The sequence below is a fragment of the Ranitomeya imitator genome, chromosome 2 (genome assembly GCF_032444005.1).
Source record: "Ranitomeya imitator isolate aRanImi1 chromosome 2, aRanImi1.pri, whole genome shotgun sequence".
Taxonomy (NCBI): domain Eukaryota; kingdom Metazoa; phylum Chordata; class Amphibia; order Anura; family Dendrobatidae; genus Ranitomeya; species Ranitomeya imitator.
In genome coordinates, this window is record NC_091283.1 from 847,022,444 (window position 1) to 847,043,723 (window position 21,280).

General features: G+C 42.7%; 1 protein-coding gene across 1 annotated transcript in view; it reads left to right on the forward strand.

Annotated features, from left to right (window-relative positions):
* The window catches only part of LIAT1 (ligand of ATE1), a 69,290-nt gene that overhangs the window by 42,729 nt on the left and 5,281 nt on the right, over positions 1–21,280 (forward strand).

A 21,280-nucleotide genomic window follows, 5' to 3' on the forward strand; every position in this document is an offset into this window, starting at 1 on the left:
GACGTCACTGCTGTATAATATAACTGATATCTGGGGAGCGGTGATGTCACTGCTGTATAATATAACTGATATCTGGAGAGCGGTGATGTCACTGCTGTATGATATAACTGATATCTGGGGAGCGGTGATGTCACTGCTGTATAATATAACTGATATCTGGGGAGCGGTGATGTCACTGCTGTATAATATAACTGATATCTGGAGAGCGGTGATGTCACTGCTGTATAATATAACTGATATCTGGAGAGCGGTGATGTCACTGCTGTATGATATAACTGATATCTGGGGAGCGGTGATGTCACTGCTGTATAATATAACTGATATCTGGGGAGCGGTGATGTCACTGCTGTATAATATAACTGATATCTGGAGAGCGGTGATGTCACCGCTGTATAATATAACTGATATCTGGGGAGCGGTGACGTCACTGCTGTATAATATAACTGATATCTGGAGAGCGGTGATGTCACTGCTGTATAATATAACTGATATCTGGGGAGCGGTGACGTCACTGCTGTATAATATAACTGATATCTGGGGAGCGGTGATGTCACTGCTGTATAATATAACTGATATCTGGGGAGCGGTGATGTCACTGCTGTATAATATAACTGATATCTGGAGAGCGGTGATGTCACTGCTGTATAATATAACTGATATCTGGAGAGCGGTGATGTCACTGCTGTATAATATAACTGATATCTGGGGAGCGGTGATGTCACTGCTGTATAATATAACTGATATCTGGAGAGCGGTGATGTCACTGCTGTATGATATAACTGATATCTGGGGAGCGGTGATGTCACTGCTGTATAATATAACTGATATCTGGGGAGCGGTGATGTCACTGCTGTATAATATAACTGATATCTGGGGAGCGGTGATGTCACTGCTGTATAATATAACTGATATCTGGGGAGCGGTGATGTCACTGCTGTATAATATAACTGATATCTAGAGAGCGGTGATGTCACTGCTGTATAATATAACTGATATCTGGAGAGCGGTGATGTCACTGCTGTATAATATAACTGATATCTGGAGAGCGGTGATGTCACTGCTGTATAATATAACTGATATCTGGAGAGCGGTGATGTCACTGCTGTATAATATATCTGATATCTGGGGAGCGGTGATGTCACCTCTGTATAATATAACTGATATCTGGAGAGTGGTGATGTCACTGCTGTATAATATAACTGATATCTAGAGAGCAGTGATGTCACTGCTGTATAATATATCTGATATCTGGAGAGTGGTGATGTCACTGCTGTATAATATAACTGATATCTAGAGAGCGGTGATGTCACCTCTGTATAATATAACTGATATCTGGAGAGCGGTGATGTCACTGCTGTATAATATAACTGATATCTGGAGAGTGGTGATGTCACTGCTGTATAATATAACTGATATCTAGAGAGCGGTGATGTCACCTCTGTATAATATAACTGATATCTGGAGAGCGGTGATGTCACTGCTGTATAATATAACTGATATCTAGAGAGCGGTGATGTCACTGCTGTATAATATATCTGATATCTGGGGAGCGGTGATGTCACCTCTGTATAATATAACTGATATCTGGAGAGTGGTGATGTCACTGCTGTATAATATAACTGATATCTAGAGAGCGGTGATGTCACTGCTGTATAATATATCTGATATCTGGGGAGCGGTGATGTCACCGCTGTATAATATAACTGATATCTGGAGAGTGGTGATGTCACTGCTGTATAATATATCTGATATCTGGAGAGCGGTGATGTCACCGCTGTATAATATAACTGATATCTGGAGAGTGGTGATGTCACTGCTGTATAATATAACTGATATCTGGAGAGCGGTGATGTCACTGCTGTATAATATAACTGATATCTGGGGAGCGGTGATGTCACCGCTGTATAATATAACTGATATCTGGGGAGCGGTGATGTCACCGCTGTATAATATAACTGATATCTGGGGAGCGGTGATGTCACTGCTGTATAATATAACTGATATCTGGGGAGCGGTGATGTCACTGCTGTGTAATATTACTGATATCTGGAGAGTGGTGATGTCACCGCTGTATAATATAACTGATATCTGGGGAGCGGTGATGTCACTGCTGTATAATATAACTGATATCTGGAGAGCGGTGATGTCACCGCTGTATAATATAACTGATATATGGAGAGCGGTGATGTCACTGCTGTATAATATAACTGATATCTGGGGAGCGGTGATGTCACCGCTGTATAATATAACTGATATCTGGGGAGCGGTGATGTCACCGCTGTATAATATAACTGATATCTGGGGAGCGGTGATGTCACTGCTGTATAATATAACTGATATCTGGGGAGCGGTGATGTCACTGCTGTATAATATAACTGATATCTGGGGAGCGGTGATGTCACTGCTGTATAATATAACTGATATCTGGGGAGCGGTGATGTCACTGCTGTATAATATAACTGATATCTGGGGAGCGGTGATGTCACTGCTGTATAATATAACTGATATCTGGGGAGCGGTCATGTCACTGCTGTATGATATAACTGATATCTGGGGAGCGGTGATGTCACTGCTGTATAATATAACTGATATCTGGGGAGCGGTGATGTCACTGCTGTATAATATAACTGATATCTGGGGAGCGGTGATGTCACCGCTGTATAATATAACTGATATCTGGAGAGCGGTGATGTCACTGCTGTATAATATAACTGATATCTGGAGAGCGGTGATGTCACTGCTGTATAATATATCTGATATCTGGGGAGCGGTGATGTCACCTCTGTATAATATAACTGATATCTGGAGAGTGGTGATGTCACTGCTGTATAATATAACTGATATCTAGAGAGCGGTGATGTCACTGCTGTATAATATATCTGATATCTGGAGAGTGGTGATGTCACTGCTGTATAATATAACTGATATCTAGAGAGCGGTGATGTCACCTCTGTATAATATAACTGATATCTGGAGAGCGGTGATGTCACTGCTGTATAATATAACTGATATCTGGAGAGTGGTGATGTCACTGCTGTATAATATAACTGATATCTAGAGAGCGGTGATGTCACCTCTGTATAATATAACTGATATCTGGAGAGCGGTGATGTCACTGCTGTATAATATAACTGATATCTAGAGAGCGGTGATGTCACTGCTGTATAATATATCTGATATCTGGGGAGCGGTGATGTCACCTCTGTATAATATAACTGATATCTGGAGAGTGGTGATGTCACTGCTGTATAATATAACTGATATCTAGAGAGCGGTGATGTCACTGCTGTATAATATATCTGATATCTGGGGAGCGGTGATGTCACCGCTGTATAATATAACTGATATCTGGAGAGTGGTGATGTCACTGCTGTATAATATAACTGATATCTGGAGAGCGGTGATGTCACTGCTGTATAATATATCTGATATCTGGAGAGCGGTGATGTCACCGCTGTATAATATAACTGATATCTGGAGAGTGGTGATGTCACTGCTGTATAATATAACTGATATCTGGAGAGCGGTGATGTCACTGCTGTATAATATAACTGATATCTGGGGAGCGGTGATGTCACCGCTGTATAATATAACTGATATCTGGGGAGCGGTGATGTCACCGCTGTATAATATAACTGATATCTGGGGAGCGGTGATGTCACTGCTGTATAATATAACTGATATCTGGGGAGCGGTGATGTCACCGCTGTATAATATAACTGATATCTGGGGAGCGGTGATGTCACTGCTGTATAATATAACTGATATCTGGGGAGCGGTGATGTCACTGCTGTATAATATAACTGATATCTGGGGAGCGGTGATGTCACTGCTGTATAATATAACTGATATCTGGGGAGCGGTGATGTCACTGCTATATAATATAACTGATATCTGGAGAGCGGTGATGTCACTGCTGTATGATATAACTGATATCTGGAGAGCGGTGATGTCACTGCTGTATGATATAACTGATATCTGGAGAGCGGTGATGTCACTGCTGTATAATATAACTGATATCTGGAGAGCGGTGATGTCACCGCTGTATAATATAACTGATATCTGGGGAGCGGTGATGTCACTGCTGTATAATATAACTGATATCTGGGGAGCGGTGATGTCACCGCTGTATAATATAACTGATATCTGGAGAGCGGTGATGTCACTGCTGTATAATATAACTGATATCTGGGGAGCGGTGATGTCACTGCTGTATAATATAACTGATATCTGGGGAGCGGTGATGTCACTGCTGTATAATATAACTGATATCTGGGGAGCGGTGATGTCACTGCTGTATAATATAACTGATATCTGGAGAGCGGTGATGTCACTGCTGTATAATATAACTGATATCTGGGGAGCGGTCATGTCACTGCTGTATGATATAACTGATATCTGGGGAGCGGTGATGTCACTGCTGTATAATATAACTGATATCTGGGGAGCGGTGATGTCACTGCTGTATAATATAACTGATATCTGGGGAGCGGTGATGTCACCGCTGTATAATATAACTGATATCTGGAGAGCGGTGATGTCACTGCTGTATAATATAACTGATATCTGGAGAGCGGTGATGTCACTGCTGTATAATATAACTGATATCTGGAGAGCGGTGATGTCACCGCTGTATAATATCACTGATATCTGGAGAGCGGTGATGTCACTGCTGTATAATATAACTGATATCTGGAGAGCGGTGATGTCACTGCTGTATAATATAACTGATATCTGGGGAGCGGTGATGTCACTGCTGTATAATATAACTGATATCTGGAGAGCGGTGATGTCACTGCTGTATAATATATCTGATATCTGGAGAGCGGTGATGTCACCGCTGTATAATATAACTGATATCTGGGGAGCGGTGATGTCACTGCTGTATAATATAACTGATAACTGGGGAGCGGTGATGTCACCGGTGTATAATATAACTGATATCTGGAGAGCGGTGATGTCACTGCTGTATAATATAACTGATATCTGGGGAGCGGTGATGTCACCGCTGTATAATATAACTGATATCTGGAGAGCGGTGATGTCACTGCTGTATAATATATCTGATATCTGGAGAGCGGTGATGTCACTGCTGTATAATATAACTGATATCTGGGGAGCGGTGATGTCACCGCTGTATAATATAACTGATATCTGGGGAGCGGTGATGTCACTGCTGTATAATATAACTGATATCTGGGGAGCGGTGATGTCACCGCTGTATAATATAACTGATATCTGGAGAGCGGTGATGTCACCGCTGTATAATATAACTGATATCTGGGGAGCGGTGATGTCACCGCTGTATAATATAACTGATATCTGGGGAGCGGTGATGTCACCGCTGTATAATATAACTGATATCTGGGGAGCGGTGATGTCACCGCTGTATAATATAACTGATATCTGGAGAGCGGTGATGTCACTGCTGTATAATATAACTGATATCTGGAGAGCGGTGATGTCACTGCTGTATAATATAACTGATATCTGGGGAGCGGTGATGTCACCGCTGTATAATATAACTGATATCTGGAGAGCGGTGATGTCACCGCTGTATAATATAACTGATATCTGGGGAGCGGTGATGTCACCGCTGTATAATATAACTGATATCTGGAGAGCGGTGATGTCACCGCTATATAATATAACTGATATCTGGAGAGCGGTAATGTCACTGCTGTATAATATAACTGATATCTGGAGAGCGGTGATGTCACTGCTGTATAATATAACTGATATCTGGGGAGCGGTGATGTCACTGCTGTATAATATAACTGAGATCCGGAGAGCGGTGATGTCACTGCTGTATAATATAATTGATCTCTGGGGAGCGGTGATGTCACTGCTGTATAATATAACTGATATCTGGGGAGCGGTGATGTCACCGCTGTATAATATAACTGATATCTGGGGAGCGGTGATGTCACCGCTGTATAATATAGCTGATATCTGAGGAGCGGTGATGTCACTGCTGTATAATATAACTGATATCTGGAGAGCGGTGACGTCACTGCTGTATAGTATAACTGATATCTCGGGAGCGGTGATGTCACTGCTGTATAATATAACTGATATCTGGAGAGCGGTGATGTCACTGCTGTATAATATAACTGATATCTGGGGAGCGGTGATGTCACTGCTGTATAATATAACTGATATCTGGGGAGCGGTGATGTCACTGCTGTATAATATAACTGATATCTGGGGAGCGGTGATGTCACTGCTGTATAATATAACTGATATCTGGGGAGCGGTGATGTCACTGCTGTATAATATAACTGATATCTGGGGAGCGGTGATGTCACCGCTGTATAATATAACTGATATCTGGGGAGCGGTGATGTCACCGCTGTATAATATAACTGATATCTGGGGAGCGGTAATGTCACCGCTGTATAATATAACTGATATCTGGGGAGCGGTGATGTCACTGCTGTATAATATAACTGATATCTGGAGAGCGGTGATGTCACTGCTGTATAATATAACTGATATCTGGGGAGCGGTGATGTCACCGCTGTATAATATAACTGATATCTGGGGAGCGGTAATGTCACCGCTGTATAATATAACTGATATCTGGAGAGCGGTGATGTCACTGCTGTATAATATAACTGATATCTGGGGAGCGGTAATGTCACCGCTGTATAATATAACTGATATCTGGAGAGCGGTGATGTCACTGCTGTATAATATAACTGATATCTGGGGAGCGGTGATGTCACCGCTGTATAATATAACTGATATCTGGGGAGCGGTGATGTCACCGCTGTATAATATAACTGATATCTGGGGAGCGGTGATGTCACTGCTGTATAATATAACTGATATCTGGGGAGCGGTGATGTCACCGCTGTATAATATAACTGATATCTGAGGAGCGGTGATGTCACTGCTGTATAATATAACTGATATCTGGAGAGCGGTGATGTCACTGCTGTATAATATAACTGATATCTGGGGAGCGGTGATGTCACTGCTGTATAATATAGCTGATATCTGGGGAGCGGTGATGTCACCGCTGTATAATATAACTGATATCTGGAGAGCGGTGATGTCACTGCTGTATAATATAACTGATATCTGGGGAGCGGTGATGTCACCGCTGTATAATATAACTGATATCTGGAGAGCGGTGATGTCACTGCTGTATAATATAACTGATATCTGGGGAGCGGTGATGTCACCGCTGTATAATATAACTGATATCTGGGGAGCGGTGATGTCACTGCTGTATAATATAACTGATATCTGGAGAGCGGTGATGTCACTGCTGTATAATATAACTGATATCTGGGGAGCGGTGATGTCACTGCTGTATAATATAGCTGATATCTGGGGAGCGGTGATGTCACCGCTGTATAATATAACTGATATCTGGGGAGCGGTGATGTCACTGCTGTATAATATAACTGATATCTGGGGAGCGGTGATGTCACCGCTGTATAATATAACTGATATCTGGAGAGCGGTGATGTCACCGCTGTATAATATAACTGATATCTGGAGAGCGGTGATGTCACTGCTGTATAATATAACTGATATCTGGAGAGCGGTGATGTCACTGCTGTATAATATAACTGATATCTGGAGAGCGGTGATGTCACCGCTGTATAATATAACTGATATCTGGAGAGCGGTGATGTCACTGCTGTATAATATAACTGATATCTGGAGAGCGGTGATGTCACTGCTGTATAATATAACTGATATCTGGAGAGCGGTGATGTCACTGCTGTATAATATAACTGATATCTGGAGAGCGGTGATGTCACCGCTGTATAATATAACTGATATCTGGAGAGCGGTGATGTCACTGCTGTATAATATAACTGATATCTGGGGAGCGGTGATGTCACCGCTGTATAATATAACTGATATCTGGAGAGCGGTGATGTCACTGCTGTATAATATAACTGATATCTGGAGAGCGGTGATGTCACTGCTGTATAATATAACTGATATCTGGGGAGCGGTGATGTCACTGCTGTATAATATAACTGATATCTGGGGAGCGGTGATGTCACCGCTGTATAATATAACTGATATCTGGGGAGCGGTGATGTCACTGCTGTATAATATAACTGATATCTGGAGAGCGGTGATGTCACTGCTGTATAATATAACTGATATCTGGGGAGCGGTGATGTCACTGCTGTATAGTATAACTGATATCTGGAGAGCGGTGATGTCACTGCTGTATAATATAACTGATATCTGGAGAGCGGTGATGTCACTGCTGTATAATATAACTGATATCTGGAGAGCGGTGATGTCACTGCTGTATAATATAACTGATATCTGGGGAGCGGTGATGTCACTGCTGTATAATATAACTGATATCTGGAGAGCGGTGATGTCACTGCTGTATAATATAACTGATATCTGGAGAGCGGTGATGTCACTGCTGTATAATATAACTGATATCTGGGGAGCGGTGATGTCACTGCTGTATAGTATAACTGATATCTGGAGAGCGGTGATGTCACTGCTGTATAATATAACTGATATCTGGAGAGCGGTGATGTCACTGCTGTATAATATAACTGATATCTGGAGAGCGGTGATGTCACTGCTGTATAATATAACTGATATCTGGGGAGCGATGATGTCACTGCTGTATAATATAACTGATCTCTGGAGAGCGGTGATGTCACCGCTGTATAATATAACTGATATCTGGAGAGCGGTGATGTCACTGCTGTATGATATAACTGATATCTGGGGAGCGGTGATGTCACCGCTGTATAATATAACTGATATATGGAGAGCGGTGATGTCACCGCTGTATAATATAACTGATATCTGGGGAGCGGTGATGTCACTGCTGTATGATATAACTGATATCTGGAGAGCGGTGATGTCACTGCTGTATAATATAACTGATATCTCGGGAGCGGTGATGTCACTGCTGTATAATATAACTGATATCTGGGGAGCGGTGATGTCACTGCTGTATAATATAACTGATATATGGAGAGCGGTGATGTCACCGCTGTATAATATAACTGATATCTCGGGAGCGGTGATGTCACTGCTGTATAATATAACTGATATCTGGGGAGCGGTGATGTCACTGCTGTATAATATAACTGATATATGGAGAGCGGTGATGTCACCGCTGTATAATATAACTGATATCTGGGGAGCGGTGATGTCACTGCTGTATAATATAACTGATATCTGGAGAGCGGTGATGTCACTGCTGTATGATATAACTGATATCTGGGGAGCGGTGATGTCACTGCTGTATAATATAACTGATATCTGGGGAGCGGTGATGTCACTGCTGTATAATATAACTGATATCTGAGGAGCGGTGATGTCACTGCTGTATAATATAACTGATATCTGAGGAGCGGTGATGTCACTGCTGTATAATATAACTGATATCTGGAGAGCGGTGATGTCACCGCTGTATAATATAACTGATATCTGGGGAGCGGTGATGTCACCGCTGTATAATATAACTGATATCTGGGGAGCGGTGATGTCACTGCTGTATAATATAACTGATATCTGGAGAGCGGTGATGTCACTGCTGTATAATATAACTGATATCTGGAGAGCGGTGATGTCACCGCTGTATAATATAACTGATATCTGGGGAGCGGTGATGTCACTGCTGTATAATATAACTGATATCTGGGGAGCGGTGATGTCACTGCTGTATAACTGATATCTGGAGAGCGGTGATGTCACTGCTGTATAATATAACTGATATCTGGAGAGCGGTGATGTCACCGCTGTATAATATAACTGATATCTGGGGAGCGGTGATGTCACCGCTGTATAATATAACTGATATCTGGGGAGCGGTGATGTCACTGCTGTATAATATAACTGATATCTGGAGAGCGGTGATGTCACCGCTGTATAATATAACTGATATCTGGAGAGCGGTGATGTCACCGCTGTATAATATAACTGATATCTGGGGAGCGGTGATGTCACTGCTGTATAATATAACTGATATCTGGGGAGCGGTGATGTCACCGCTGTATAATATAACTGATATCTGGGGAGCGGTGATGTCACCGCTGTATAATATAACTGATATCTGGAGAGCGGTGATGTCACTGCTGTATAATATAACTGATATCTGGGGAGCGGTGATGTCACCGCTGTATAATATAACTGATATCTGGAGAGCGGTGATGTCACTGCTGTATAATATAACTGATATCTGGAGAGCGGTGATGTCACCGCTGTATAATATATCTGATATCTGGAGAGCGGTGATGTCACCGCTGTATAATATAACTGATATCTGGAGAGTGGTGATGTCACTGCTGTATAATATAACTGATATCTGGGGAGCGGTGATGTCACTGCTGTATAATATAACTGATATCTGGAGAGCGGTGATGTCACTGCTGTATAATATAACTGATATCTGGGGAGCGGTGATGTCACTGCTGTATAATATAACTGATATCTGGGGAGCGGTGATGTCACTGCTGTATAATATAACTGATATCTGGGGAGCGGTGATGTCACCGGTGTATAATATAACTGATATCTGGAGAGCGGTGATGTCACCGGTGTATAATATAACTGATATCTGGGGAGCGGTGATGTCACCGCTGTATAATATAACTGATATCTGGGGAGCGGTGATGTCACCGGTGTATAATATAACTGATATCTGGGGAGCGGTGATGTCACCGCTGTATAATATAACTGATATCTGGGGAGCGGTGATGTCACTGCTGTATAATATAACTGATATCTGGGGAGCGGTGATGTCACCGGTGTATAATATAACTGATATCTGGAGAGCGGTGATGTCACTGCTGTATAATATAACTGATATCTGGAGAGCGGTGATGTCACTGCTGTATGATATAACTGATATCTGGGGAGCGGTGATGTCACTGCTGTATAATATAACTGATATCTGGGGAGCGGTGATGTCACTGCTGTATGATATAACTGATATCTGGGGAGCGGTGATGTCACCGCTGTATAATATAACTGATATCTGGGGAGCGGTGATGTCACTGCTGTATAATATAACTGATATCTGGGGAGCGGTGATGTCACTGCTGTATAATATAACTGATATCTGGGGAGCGATGATGTCACTGCTGTATAATATAACTGATATATGGAGAGCGGTGATGTCACTGCTGTATAATATAACTGATATCTGGAGAGCGGTGATGTCACTGCTGTATAATATAACTGATATCTGGAGAGCGGTGATGTCACTGCTGTATAATATAACTGATATCTGGGGAGCGGTGATGTCACTGCTGTATAATATAACTGATATCTGGGGAGCGGTGATGTCACTGCTGTATAATATAACTGATATCTGGGGAGCGGTGATGTCACTGCTGTATAATATAACTGAGATCTGGAGAGCGGTGATGTCACCGCTGTATAATATAACTGATATCTGGGGAGCGGTGATGTCACCGCTGTATAATATAACTGATATCTGGAGAGCGGTGATGTCACTGCTGTATAATATAACTGATATCTGGGGAGCGGTGATGTCACTGCTGTATAATATAACTGATATCTGGAGAGCGGTGATGTCACTGCTGTATAATATAACTGATATATGGAGAGCGGTGATGTCACCGCTGTATAATATAACTGATATCTGGGGAGCGGTGATGTCACCGCTGTATAATATAACTGATATCTGGGGAGCGGTGATGTCACTGCTGTATAATATAACTGATATCTGGAGAGCGGTGATGTCACCGCTGTATAATATAACTGATATCTGGAGAGCGGTGATGTCACCGCTGTATAATATAACTGATATCTGGGGAGCGGTGATGTCACCGCTGTATAATATAACTGATATCTGGAGAGCGGTGATGTCACTGCTGTATAATATAACTGATATCTGGAGAGCGGTGATGTCACTGCTGTATAATATAACTGATATCTGGGGAGCGGTGATGTCACTGCTGTATAATATAACTGATATCTGGGGAGCGGTGATGTCACTGCTGTATAATATAACTGATATCTGGGGAGCGATGATGTCACTGCTGTATAATATAACTGATATATGGAGAGCGGTGATGTCACTGCTGTATAATATAACTGATATCTGGAGAGCGGTGATGTCACTGCTGTATAATATAACTGATATCTGGAGAGCGGTGATGTCACTGCTGTATAATATAACTGATATCTGGGGAGCGGTGATGTCACTGCTGTATAATATAACTGATATCTGGGGAGCGGTGATGTCACTGCTGTATAATATAACTGATATCTGGGGAGCGGTGATGTCACTGCTGTATAATATAACTGAGATCTGGAGAGCGGTGATGTCACCGCTGTATAATATAACTGATATCTGGGGAGCGGTGATGTCACCGCTGTATAATATAACTGATATCTGGAGAGCGGTGATGTCACTGCTGTATAATATAACTGATATCTGGGGAGCGGTGATGTCACTGCTGTATAATATAACTGATATCTGGAGAGCGGTGATGTCACTGCTGTATAATATAACTGATATATGGAGAGCGGTGATGTCACCGCTGTATAATATAACTGATATCTGGGGAGCGGTGATGTCACCGCTGTATAATATAACTGATATCTGGGGAGCGGTGATGTCACTGCTGTATAATATAACTGATATCTGGAGAGCGGTGATGTCACCGCTGTATAATATAACTGATATCTGGAGAGCGGTGATGTCACCGCTGTATAATATAACTGATATCTGGGGAGCGGTGATGTCACCGCTGTATAATATAACTGATATCTGGAGAGCGGTGATGTCACTGCTGTATAATATAACTGATATCTGGAGAGCGGTGATGTCACTGCTGTATAATATAACTGATATCTGGGGAGCGGTGATGTCACTGCTGTATAATATAACTGATATCTGGAGAGCGGTGATGTCACCGCTGTATAATATAACTGATATCTGGAGAGCGGTGATGTCACTGCTGTATAATATAACTGATATCTGGAGAGCGGTGATGTCACTGCTGTATAATATAACTGATATCTGAGGAGCGGTGATGTCACTGCTGTATAATATAACTGATATCTGGAGAGCGGTGATGTCACTGCTGTATAATATAACTGATATCTGGGGAGCGGTGATGTCACTGCTGTATAATATAACTGATATCTGGAGAGCGGTGATGTCACTGCTGTATAATATAACTGATATCTGGAGAGCGGTGATGTCACTGCTGTATAATATAACTGATATCTGGAGAGCGGTGATGTCACTGCTGTATAATATAACTGAGATCTGGAGAGCGGTGATGTCACTGCTGTATAATATAACTGAGATCTGGAGAGCGGTGATGTCACCGCTGTATAATATAACTGATATCTGGAGAGCGGTGATGTCACCGCTGTATAATATAACTGATATCTGGGGAGCGGTGATGTCACCGCTGTATAATATAACTGATATCTGGGGAGCGGTGATGTCACTGCTGTATAATATAACTGATATCTGGGGAGCGGTGATGTCACCGCTGTATAATATAACTGATATCTGGAGAGCGGTGATGTCACCGCTGTATAATATAACTGAGATCTGGGGAGCGGTGATGTCACTGCTGTATAATATAACTGATATCTGGGGAGCGGTGATGTCACTGCTGTATAATATAACTGATATCTGGGGAGCGGTGATGTCACCGCTGTATAATATAACTGATATCTGGGGAGCGGTGATGTCACTGCTGTATAATATAACTGATATCTGGGGAGCGGTGATGTCACTGCTGTATAATATAACTGATATCTGGAGAGCGGTGATGTCACTGCTGTATAATATAACTGATATCTGGGGAGCGGTGATGTCACCGCTGTATAATATAACTGATATCTGGGGAGCGGTGATGTCACTGCTGTATAATATAACTGATATCTGGAGAGCGGTGATGTCACTGCTGTATAATATAACTGATATCTGGAGAGCGGTGATGTCACCGCTGTATAATATAACTGATATCTGGGGAGCGGTGATGTCACTGCTGTATAATATAACTGATATCTGGGGAGCGGTGATGTCACTGTATAATATAACTGATATCTGGGGAGCGGTGATGTCACTGTATAATATAACTGATATCTGGGGAGCGGTGATGTCACCGCTGTATAATATAACTGATATCTGGGGAGCGGTGATGTCACTGCTGTATAATATAACTGATATCTGGAGAGCGGTGATGTCACTGCTGTATAATATAACTGATATCTGGGGAGCGGTGATGTCACTGCTGTATAATATAACTGATATCTGGAGAGCGGTGATGTCACTGCTGTATAATATAACTGATATCTGGGGAGCGGTGATGTCACTGTATAATATAACTGATATCTGGAGAGCGGTGATGTCACCGCTGTATAATATAACTGATATCTGGGGAGCGGTGATGTCACCGCTGTATAATATAACTGATATCTGGGGAGCGGTGATGTCACTGCTGTATAATATAACTGATATCTGGGGAGCGGTGATGTCACCGCTGTATAATATAACTGATATCTGGGGAGCGGTGATGTCACCGCTGTATAATATAACTGATATCTGGAGAGCGGTGATGTCACTGCTGTATAATATAACTGATATCTGGGGAGCGGTGATGTCACTGCTGTATAATATAACTGATATCTGGGGAGCGGTGATGTCACCGCTGTATAATATAACTGATATCTGGGGAGCGGTGATGTCACCGCTGTATAATATAACTGATATCTGGGGAGCGGTGATGTCACTGCTGTATAATATAACTGATATCTGGGGAGCGGTGATGTCACTGCTGTATAATATAACTGATATCTGGGGAGCGGTGATGTCACTGCTGTATAATATAACTGATATCTGAGGAGCGGTGATGTCACTGCTGTATAATATAACTGATATCTGGAGAGCGGTGATGTCACTGCTGTATAATATAACTGATATCTGGGGAGCGGTGATGTCACTGCTGTATAATATAACTGATATCTGGGGAGCGGTGATGTCACTGCTGTATAATATAACTGATATCTGAGGAGCGGTGATGTCACTGCTGTATAATATAACTGATATCTGGAGAGCGGTGATGTCACTGCTGTATAATATAACTGATATCTGGGGAGCGGTGATGTCACTGCTGTATAATATATCTGATATCTGGAGAGCGGTGATGTCACTGCTGTATAATATAACTGATATCTGGGGAGCGGTGATGTCACCGCTGTATAATATAACTGATATCTGGGGAGCGGTGATGTCACCGCTGTATAATATAACTGATATCTGGAGAGCGGTGATGTCACTGCTGTATAATATAACTGATATCTGGAGAGCGGTGATGTTACTGCTGTATAATATAACTGATATATCTGGGGAGCGGTGATGTCACTGCTGTATAATATAACTGATATCTGGGGAGCGGTGATGTCACCGCTGTATAATATAACTGATATCTGGGGAGCGGTGATGTCACTGCTGTATAATATAACTGATATCTGGGGAGCGGTGATGTCACCGCTGTATAATATAACTGATATCTGGGGAGCGGTGATGTCACTGCTGTATAATATAACTGATATCTGGAGAGCGGTGATGTCACTGCTGTATAATATAACTGATATCTGGGGAGCGGTGATGTCACTGCTGTATAATATAACTGATATCTGGGGAGCGGTGATGTCACTGCTGTATAATATAACTGATATCTGGAGAGCGGTGATGTCACTGCTGTATAATATAACTGATATCTGGGGAGCGGTGATGTCAGTGCTGTATAATATAACTGATATCTGGGGAGCGGTGATGTCACCGCTGTATAATATAACTGATATCTGGAGAGCGGTGATGTCACTGCTGTATAATATAACTGATATCTGGGGAGCGGTGATGTCACTGCTGTATAATATAACTGATATCTGGAGAGCGATGATGTCACTGCTGTATAATATAACTGATATCTGGGGAGCGGTGATGTCACCGCTGTATAATATAACTGATATCTGGGGAGCGGTGATGTCACCGCTGTATAATATAACTGATATCTGGAGAGCGGTGATGTCACTGCTGTATAATATAACTGATATCTGGAGAGCGGTGATGTCACTGCTGTATAATATAACTGATATCTGGAGAGCGGTGATGTCACTGCTGTATAATATAACTGATATCTGGGGAGCGGTGATGTCACTGCTGTATAATATAACTGATATCTGAGGAGCGGTGATGTCACCGCTGTATAATATAACTGATATCTGGGGAGCGGTGATGTCACCGCTGTATAATATAACTGATATCTGGAGAGCGGTGATGTCACCGCTGTATAATATAACTGATATCTGGAGAGCGGTGATGTCACTGCTGTATAATATAACTGATATCTGGAGAGCGGTGATGTCACTGCTGTATAATATAACTGATATCTGGAGAGCGGTGATGTCACTGCTGTATAATATAACTGATATCTGAGGAGCGGTGATGTCACCGCTGTATAATATAACTGATATCTGGGGAGCGGTGATGTCACCGCTGTATAATATAACTGATATCTGGAGAGCGGTGATGTCACCGCTGTATAATATAACTGATATCTGGAGAGCGGTGATGTCACTGCTGTATAATATAACTGATATCTGGAGAGCGGTGATGTCACTGCTGTATAATATAACTGATATCTGGAGAGCGGTGATGTCACCGCTGTATAATATAACTGATATCTGGGGAGCGGTGATGTCACCGCTGTATAATATAACTGATATCTGGAGAGCGGTGATGTCACCGCTGTATAATATAACTGATATCTGGAGAGCGGTGATGTCACCGCTGTATAATATAACTGATATCTGGGGAGCGGTGATGTCACCGCTGTATAATATAACTGATATCTGGAGAGCGGTGATGTCACCGCTGTATAATATAACTGATATCTGGAGAGCGGTGATGTCACCGCTGTATAATATAACTGATATCTGGGGAGCGGTGATGTCACCGCTGTATAATATAACTGATATCTGGGGAGCGGTGATGTCACTGCTGTATAATATAACTGATATCTGGGGAGCGGTGATGTCACTGCTGTATAATATAACTGATATCTGAGGAGCGATGATGTCACTGCTGTATAATATAACTGATATCTGGGGAGCGGTGATGTCACTGCTGTATAATATAACTGATATCTGGAGAGCGGTGATGTCACTGCTGTATAATATAACTGATATCTGGGGAGCGGTGATGTCACTGCTGTATAATATAACTGATATCTGGGGAGCGGTGATGTCACTGCTGTATAATATAACTGATATCTGGGGAGCGGTGATGTCACTGTATAATATAACTGATATCTGGAGAGCGGTGATGTCACTGCTGTATAATATAACTGATATCTGGGGAGCGGTGATGTCACCGCTGTATAATATAACTGATATCTGGAGAGCGGTGATGTCACTGCTGTATAATATAACTGATATCTGGGGAGCGGTGACGTCACTGCTGTATAATATAACTGATATCTGGAGAGCGGTGATGTCACCGCTGTATAATATAACTGATATCTGGGGAGCGGTGATGTCACCGCTGTATAATATAACTGATATCTGGGGAGCGGTGATGTCACTGCTGTATAATATAACTGATATCTGGGGAGCGGTGATGTCACTGCTGTATAATATAACTGATATCTGGAGAGCGGTGATGTCACTGCTGTATAATATAACTGATATCTGGAGAGCGGTGATGTCACTGCTGTATAATATAACTGATATCTGGAGAGCGGTGATGTCACTGCTGTATAATATAACTGATATCTGGGGAGCGGTGATGTCACTGCTGTATAATATAACTGATATCTGGGGAGCGGTGATGTCACCGCTGTATAATATAACTGATATCTGGGGAGCGGTGATGTCACCGCTGTATAATATAACTGATATCTGGGGAGCGGTGATGTCACCGCTGTATAATATAACTGATATCTGGGGAGCGGTGATGTCACTGCTGTATAATATAACTGATATCTGGGGAGCGGTGACGTCACTGCTGTATAATATAACTGATATCTGGGGAGCGGTGATGTCACTGCTGTATAATATAACTGATATCTGGGGAGCGGTGATGTCACTGCTGTATAATATAACTGATATCTGGGGAGCGGTGATGTCACCGCTGTATAATATAACTGATATCTGGGGAGCGGTGATGTCACCGCTGTATAATATAACTGATATCTGGAGAGCGGTGATGTCACTGCTGTATAATATAACTGATATCTGGGGAGCGGTGATGTCACTGCTGTATAATATAACTGATATCTGGGGAGCGGTGATGTCACTGCTGTATAACTGATATCTGGGGAGCGGTGATGTCACCGCTGTATAATATAACTGATATCTGGGGAGCGGTGATGTCACTGCTGTATAATATAACTGATATCTGGGGAGCGGTGATGTCACTGCTGTATAATATAACTGATATCTGGAGAGCGGTGATGTCACCGCTGTATAATATAACTGATATCTGGGGAGCGGTGATGTCACTGCTGTATAATATAACTGAGATCTGGAGAGCGGTGATGTCACCGCTGTATAATATAACTGATATCTGGGGAGCGGTGATGTCACTGCTGTATAATATAACTGATATCTGGGGAGCGGTGATGTCACCGCTGTATAATATAACTGATATCTGGAGAGCGGTGATGTCACCGCTGTGTAATATAACTGATATCTGGAGAGCGGTGATGTCACTGCTGTATAATATAACTGATATCTGGGGAGCGGTGATGTCACCGCTGTATAATATAACTGATATCTGGGGAGCGGTGATGTCACTGCTGTATAATATAACTGATATCTGGGGAGCGGTGATGTCACCGCTGTATAATATAACTGATATCTGGAGAGTGGTGATGTCACTGCTGTATAATATAACTGATATCTGGAGAGCGGTGATGTCACCGCTGTATAATATAACTGATATCTGGGGAGCGGTGATGTCACCGCTGTATAATATAACTGATATCTGGGGAGCGGTGATGTCACTGCTGTATAATATAACTGATATCTGGGGAGCGGTGACGTCACTGCTGTATAATATAACTGATATCTGGAGAGTGGTGATGTCACTGTATAATATAACTGATATCTGGAGAGTGGTGATGTCACCGCTGTATAATATAACTGATATCTGGGGAGCGGTGATGTCACTGCTGTATAATATAACTGATATCTGGAGAGTGGTGATGTCACCGCTGTATAATATAACTGATATCTGGGGAGCGGTGATGTCACTGCTGTATAATATAACTGATATCTGGGGAGCGGTGATGTCACTGCTGTATAATATAACTGATATCTGGGGAGCGGTGATGTCACTGCTGTATAATATAACTGATATCTGGAGAGCGGTGATGTCACTGCTGTATAATATAACTGATATCTGGGGAGCGGTGATGTCACCGCTGTATAATATAACTGATATCTGGGGAGCGGTGATGTCACTGCTGTATAATATAACTGATATCTGGGGAGCGGTGATGTCACCGCTGTATAATATAACTGATATCTGGGGAGCGGTGATGTCACCGCTGTATAATATAACTGATATCTGGGGAGCGGTGATGTCACTGCTGTATAATATAACTGATATCTGGGGAGCGGTGACGTCACTGCTGTATAATATAACTGATATCTGGAGAGTGGTGATGTCACTGTATAATATAACTGATATCTGGAGAGTGGTGATGTCACCGCTGTATAATATAACTGATATCTGGGGAGCGGTGATGTCACTGCTGTATAATATAACTGATATCTGGAGAGTGGTGATGTCACCGCTGTATAATATAACTGATATCTGGGGAGCGGTGATGTCACTGCTGTATAATATAACTGATATCTGGGGAGCGGTGATGTCACTGCTGTATAATATAACTGATATCTGGGGAGCGGTGATGTCACTGCTGTATAATATAACTGATATCTGGAGAGCGGTGATGTCACTGCTGTATAATATAACTGATATCTGGAGAGCGGTGATGTCACTGCTGTATAATATAACTGATATCTGGGGAGCGGTGATGTCACTGCTGTATGATATAACTGATATCTGGAGAGCGGTGATGTCACTGCTGTATAATATAACTGATATCTGGGGAGCGGTGATGTCACCGCTGTATAATATAACTGATATCTGGGGAGCGGTGATGTCACTGCTGTATAATATAACTGATATCTGGAGAGCGGTGATGTCACCGCTGTATAATATAACTGATATCTGGGGAGCGGTGATGTCACTGCTGTATAATATAACTGATATCTGGAGAGCGGTGATGTCACTGCTGTATAATATAACTGATATCTGGAGAGCGGTGATGTCACCGCTGTATAATATAACTGATATCTGGAGAGCGGTGATGTCACTGCTGTATAATATAACTGATATCTGGGGAGCGGTGATGTCACCGCTGTATAATATAACTGATATCTGGAGAGCGGTGATGTCACCGCTGTATAATATAACTGATATCTGGAGAGCGGTGATGTCACTGCTGTATAATATAACTGATATCTGGGGAGCGGTGATGTCACCGCTGTATAATATAACTGATATATGGAGAGCGGTGATGTCACTGCTGTATAATATAACTGATATCTGGGGAGCGGTGATGTCACTGCTGTATAATATAACTGATATCTGGGGAGCGGTGATGTCACCGCTGTATAATATAACTGATATCTGGGGAGCGGTGATGTCACCGCTGTATAATAGAACTGATATCTGGGGAGCGGTGACGTCACTGCTGTGTGATATAACTGATATCTGGGGAGCGGTGACGTCACTGCTGTATAATATATCTGCATATAATCAGTATATAACAGGTGAGGGTTGCACGTGATAGATAATAATTCGCTGTTATCAGCCATGTCTTTGTATAATATCTGTGATTCTGTTCCTTTTGGTCTTTTCTTGGACGCCTGTATAATAAATAACAGGATAATAGTGTAATGACGTCAGCAGAGGATTTTTCTCAGTTTCTCCTGTTTGCTGACGTCACAGCACGCTGTAGACAGGTGGGCGTGTCGCAGTGTAGATTCCGCCCTTCCTCGTGCTGATTGGCTGGAGGAGGCTGAGTGACAGGGGAGGGTGGGGAGAGGAGTTCGGAGCCGGACGATCAGCGCGACTCACAATCATGTTCTGCTCCCGGAGGAGGTGGAAGAGCAGAGACCGGGAGATCCGCGCTGACAGCAGGCGCAGAGCTCCGGGAGCCGCCAGGACAGCACCGCCGGCGCCCAGGAAACCCAGAAC